The sequence below is a fragment of the Triticum urartu genome, chromosome 7A (assembly GCF_056163025.1).
Source record: "Triticum urartu cultivar PI428250 chromosome 7A, HENAU_Tu73, whole genome shotgun sequence".
NCBI classification, from domain to species: domain Eukaryota; kingdom Viridiplantae; phylum Streptophyta; class Magnoliopsida; order Poales; family Poaceae; genus Triticum; species Triticum urartu.
In genome coordinates, this window is record NC_141879.1 from 129,505,897 (window position 1) to 129,512,359 (window position 6,463).

The window sequence follows — 6,463 nt, forward strand, 5'->3', positions numbered from 1 at the left end:
AATATAATAATCATTTTATTATTGCCTCTAGGGCATATTTCCAACAGTCTCCCACTTGCACTAGAGTCAATCATCTAGTTGCATTGTGATGAATCGAACACCCATGGAATTCTGCTGTTGATCATGTTTTGCTCTAGGGAGAGGTTTAGTCAACGGATCTGCTACATTCAGGTCCGTATGTACTTTACAAATCTCTATGTCTCCATTTTGAACACTTTCACGAATGGAGTTGAAGCGACGCTTGATATGCCTGGTCTTCCTGTGAAACCTGTGCTCCTTGGCAAGGGCAATAGCTCCAGTGTTGTCACAGAAGAGAGTCATCGGGCCCGACGCATTGGGTATGACTGCTAGGTCGATAATGAACTCCTTCACCCAGACTGCTTCGTGTGCTGCCTTCGAGGCTGCCATGCACTCCGCTTCACATGTAGATCCCGCCACAACGCTTTGCTTGCAACTGCACCAGCTTACTGCCCCACCATTCAAAATATACACGTATCCAGTTTGTGACTTAGAGTCATCCAGATCTGTGTCAAAGCTAGCATCGACGTAACCCTTTACGACGAGCTCTTCATCACCTCCATAAACGAGAAACATTTCCTTAGTCCTTTTCAGGTACTTCAGGATATTTTTGACCGCTGTCCAGTGTTCCATGCTGGGATTACTTTGGTACCTTCCTACCAAACTCACGGCAAGGTTTACATCAGGTATGGTACACAGCATAGCATACATGATAGACCCTATGGCCGAGGCATAGGGGACGACACTCATCTTTTCTCTATCTTCTACCGTGGTCGGGAATTGAGCCAAGCTCAATCTCGTACCTTGCAATACAGGCAAGAACCCCTTCTTTGACTGATCCATTTTGAACTTCTTCAAAATCTTGTCAAGGTACATACTTTGTGAAAGACCAATGAGGTGTCTCGATCTATCTCTATAGATCTTGATGCCTAATATATAAGCAGCTTCTCCAAGGTCCTTCATTGAAAAACACTTGTTCAAATAGGCCTTTATGCTTTCCAAGAATTCTATATCATTTCCCATCAACAGTATGTCATCCACATACAATATGAGAAATGCTACAGAGCTCCCACTCACTTTCTTGTAAATGCAGGCTTCTCCATAAGTCTGCATAAACCCAAACGCTTTGATCATCTCATCAAAGCGAATGTTCCAACTCCGAGATGCTTGCACCAGCCCATAAATCGAGCGTTGGAGCTTGCACACCTTGTCAGCATTCTTAGGATCGACAAAACCTTCCGGCTGCATCATATACAATTCTTCCTTAAGGAAACCATTAAGGAATGTTGTTTTGACGTCCATTTGCCATATCTCATAATCATAGAATGCGGCAATTGCTAACATGATTCGGACGGACTTCAGCTTCGCTACGGGTGAGAAAGTCTCATCGTAGTCAACCCCTTGAACTTGTGATAACCCTTAGCGACAAGCCGAGCCTTATAGATGGTCACATTACCATCCGCGTCTATCTTCTTCTTAAAGATCCATTTATTTTATATGGCTCGCCGATCAACGGGCAAGTCAGTCAAAGTCCATACTTCGTTTTCATACATGGATCCTATCTCGGATTTCATGGCTTCCAGCCATTTGTCGGAATCCGGGCCCGCCATCGCTTCTTCATAGTTCGAAGGTTCACCGTTGTCTAACAACATGATTTCCAAGACAGGGTTGCCGTACCACTCTGGTGCGAAACGTGTCCTTGTGGACCTACGAAGTTCAGTAGCAACTTGATCTGAAGTTTCATGATCACCATCATCAACTTCCTCTCTAGTCGGTGCAGGCACCTCAGGAACATTTTCTTGAGCTGCGCCACTTACCGGTTCAAGAGGTAATACTTCATCAAGTTCTACCTTCCTCCCCCTTATTTCTTTCAAGAGAAACTCCTTCTCTAGAAAGGACCCATTCTTGGCAACAAAGATCTTGCCTTCGGATCTGAGGTAGAAGGTATACCCAACAGTTTCTTTAGGGTATCCTATGAAGACGCATTTTTCCGACTTGGGTTCGAGCTTTTCAGGTTGAAGTTTCTTGACATAAGCATCGCATCCCCAAACTTTTAGAAACGACAGCTTAGGTTTCTTCCCAAACCATAATTCATACGGTGTCGTCTCAACGGATTTCGACGGAGCCCTATTTAAAGTGAATGTGGCAGTCTCTAAAGCATAGCCCCAAAAAGATAGCGGTAAATCGGTAAGAGACATCATAGATCGCACCATATCTAATAGAGTGCGATTACGACGTTCGGACACACCATTACACTGAGGTGTTCCAGGCGGCGTGAGTTGTGAAACTATTCCACATTTTCTTAAGTGTGTGCCAAATTCCTGACTCAACTATTCTCCCCCACGATCTGATCGCAAGAACTTGATTTTCCTATCACGTTGATTCTCAACCTCACTCTGAAATTCCTTGAACTTTTCAAAGGTCTCAGACTTGTGTTTCATTAAGTAGACATACCCATATCTACTCAAGTCATCAGTGAGGGTGAGAACATAACGATAGCCACCGCGAGCCTGAACACTCATTGGACCGCACACATCAGTATGTATGATTTCCAATAAGTTGGTTGCTCGCTCCATTGTTCCTGAGAATGGAGTCTTGGTCATTTTACCCATGAGGCATGGTTCGCACATGTCAAATGATTCATAATCAAGAGACTCTAAAAGTCCATCTGCATGGAGCTTCTTCATGCGTTTGACACCTATGTGACCAAGGCGGCGGTGCCACAAGTATGTGGGACTATCATTATCAACCTTACATCTTTTGGTATTCATACTATGAATATGTGTAGCATTACGCTCGAGATTCATTAAGAATAAACCATTCACCATCGGAGCATGACCATAAAACATATCTCTCATATAAATAGAACAACCATTATTCTCGGATTTAAATGAGTAGCCATCTCGTATTAAATGAGACCCTGATACAATGTTCATGCTCAAAGCTGGCACTAAATAACAATTATTGAGGTTTAAAACTAATCCCGTAGGTAAATGTAGAGGTAGCGTGCCGACGGCGATCACATCGACCTTGGAACCATTCCCGACGCGCATCGTCACCTCGTCCTTCGCCAGTCTCCGCTTATTCCGCAGCTCCTGTTTTGAGTTACAAATGTGAGCAACCGCACCGGTATCAAATACCCAGGAGCTACTGCGAGTACTGGTAAGGTACACATCAATTACATGTATATCACATATACCTTTTGTGATGCTGGCCTTCTTGTCTGCTAAGTATTTGGGGCAGTTCCGCTTCCAGTGACCACTTCCCTTGCAATAAAAGCACTCAGTCTCGGGCTTGGGTCCATTCTTTGGCTTCTTCCCGGCAGCTTGCTTACCGGGCGCGGCAACTCCCTTGCCGTCCTTCTTGAAGTTCTTCTTACCCTTGCCTTTCTTGAACTTAGTGGTTTTATTCACCATCAACACTTGATGTTCCTTTTTGACTTCTACCTCTGCTGATTTCAGCATTGCAAATACTTCAGGAATGGTCTTTTCCATCCCCTGCATATTGAAGTTCATCACAAAGCTCTTGTAGCTTGGTGGAAGCGACTGAAGGATTCTGTCAATGACCGCGTCATCCGGGAGATTAACTCCCAGCTGAGTCAAGCGGTTATGCAACCCAGACATTTTGAGTATGTGCTCACTGACAGAACTATTTTCCTCCATCTTACAGCTGAAGAACTTGTCGGAGACTTCATATCTCTCGACCCGGGCATGAGCTTGGAAAACCATTTTCAGCTCTTCGAACATCTCATATGCTCCGTGTCGCTCAAAACGCTTTTGGAGCCCCGGTTCTAAGCTGTAAAGCATGCCGCACTGAACGAGGGGGTAATCATCAGCACGTGTCTGCCAAGCATTCATAATGTCTTGGTTCTGTGGGACGGGTGCGTCACCTAGCGGTGCTTCTAGGACATAATCTTTCTTGGCAGCTATGAGGATGATCCTCAGGTTCCGGACCCAGTCCGTATAGTTGCTGCCATCGTCTTTCAGCTTGGTTTTCTCTAGGAACGCGTTGAAGTTGAGGACAACGTTGGCCATTTGATCTACAAGACATATTGTAAAGATTTTAGACTAAGTTCATGATAATTAAGTTCATCTAATCAAATTATTTAATGAACTCCCACTTAGATAGACATCCCTCCAGTCATCTAAGTATAACATGATCCGAGTTGACTAGGCCGTGTCCGATCATCACGTGAGACGAACTAGTCAACATCGGTGAACATCTTCATGTTGATCGTATCTTCTATACGACTCATGCTCGACCTTTCGGACTTCTGTGTTCCGAGGCCATGTCTGTACCTGCTAGACTCGTCAAGTCAACCTAAGTGTATTGCGTGTGTAAATTTGTCTTACACCCGTTGTATGTGAACATTGGAATCTATCACACCCGATCATCACGTGGTGCTTCGAAACAACGAACTGTCGCAACGGCGCACAGTTAGGGGAACACTTTCTTGAAATTATTATGAGGGATCATCTTATTTACTACCGTCGTTCTAAGTAAATAAGATGCAAAAACATGATAAACATCACATGCAATCAAATAATAGTGACATGATATGGCCAATATCATATAGCTCCTTTGATCTCCATCTTGGGGCTCCATGATCATCTTGTCACCGGCATGACACCATGATCTCCATCATCGTGTCTTCTTGAAGTTGTCTCGTCATCTATTAGTTCTACTACTATGGCTAACGCTTTAGCAATAAAGTAAAGTAATTACATGACGTTTATGTTGACACGTAGGTCATAAATAAATAAAGACAACTCCTATGGCTCCTGCCGGTTGTCATACTCATCGACATGCAAGTCGTGATTCCTATTACAAGAACATGATCAATCTCATACATCACATATATCATTCATCATTCATCACAACCTTTGGCCATATCACATCACAAAACACTTGCTGCAAAAACAAGTTAGACGTCCTCTAATTGTTGTTGCAAGTTTTTACGTGGCTGCTATAGGTTTCTAGCAAGAACGTTTCTTACCTATGCCAAAACCACAACGTGAATTGCCAATTTCTATTTACCCTTCATAAGGACCCTGTTCATCGAATCTGATCCGACTAAAGTGGGAGAGACAGACACCCGCCAGCCACCTTATGCAACTAGTGCATGTCAGTCAGTGGAACCGGTCTCACGTAAGCATACGTGTAAGGTTGGTCCGGTCCGCTTCATCCCACGATGTCGCCGAATCAAGATAAGACTAGTAACGGCAAGCAAATTGACAATATCGACGCCCACAACTACTTTGTGTTCTACTCGTGCATAGTAACTATGCATAGACCTAGCTCATGATGCCACTGTTGGGGAACGTTGCAGAAAACAAAAAAATTTCCTACGTTTCACCAAGATCAATCTATGGATTCAACTAGCAACGAGAGGAGAGTGCATCTACATACCAGATCGCGAGCGGAAGCGTTCAAGAGAACGGGGATGATGGAGTCGTACTCGCCGTGATCCAAATCACCGATGACCAAGTGCCGAACGGACGGCACCTCCGCGTTCAACACACGTACGAAGCGGATGACGTATCCTCCTTCTTGATCCAGCAAGGGGAAAGGAGAGGTTGATGAATATCCAGCAGCACGACGGCGTGGTGGTGGATGCAGCAGTGATTGCAGCAGGGCTTCGCCGAGCTTCTGTGAGAGGGAGAGGTGTAGCAGGGGAGAGGGAGGCGCCAAGACTTGAGGTGCGGCTGCCCTCCCTCCCCCCCCCTTTATATAGGCCCCCTAGGGAGTGCGCCGGCCCTAGGAGATGGGATCTCCTAGGGGGGGGGCGGCCAAGGGGGTCGAGTACCCCCCAAGGCAAGTGGAGGCGCCCCCTCCCCTAGGGTTCCCAACCCTAGGCGCATGGGGGGCCCAAGGGGAGGCGCACCAGCCCACTATGGGCTGGTTCCCCTCCCCACTTCAGCCCATGGGGCCCTCCGGGATGGGTGGCCCCACCCGGTGGACCCCCGGGACCCATCCGGTGGTCCCGGTACAATACCGGTGACCCCGAAACTTTCCCGATGGCCGAAACTACACTTCCTATATATAATTCTTCACCTTCGGACAATTCCGGAACTCCTCGTGACGTCCAGGATCTCATCCGGGACTCCGAAAAACTTTCGGATTACTGCATACTCATATCTATACAACCCTAGTGTCACCAAACCTTAAGTGTGTAGACCCTACGGGTTCGGGAGACAAGCAGACATGACCGAGACAACTCTTTGGTCAATAACCAACAGCGGGATCTGGATACCCATGTTGGCTCCCACATGCTCCTCGATGATCTCATCGGATGAACCACGATGTCGAGGACCTAATCAATCCCGTACTCAATTCCCTTTGTCAATCGGTACGTTACTTGCCCGAGACTCGATCGTCGGTATCCCAATACCTTGTTCAGTCTCGTTACCGGCAAGTCACTTTACTCGTACCGTAATGCATGATC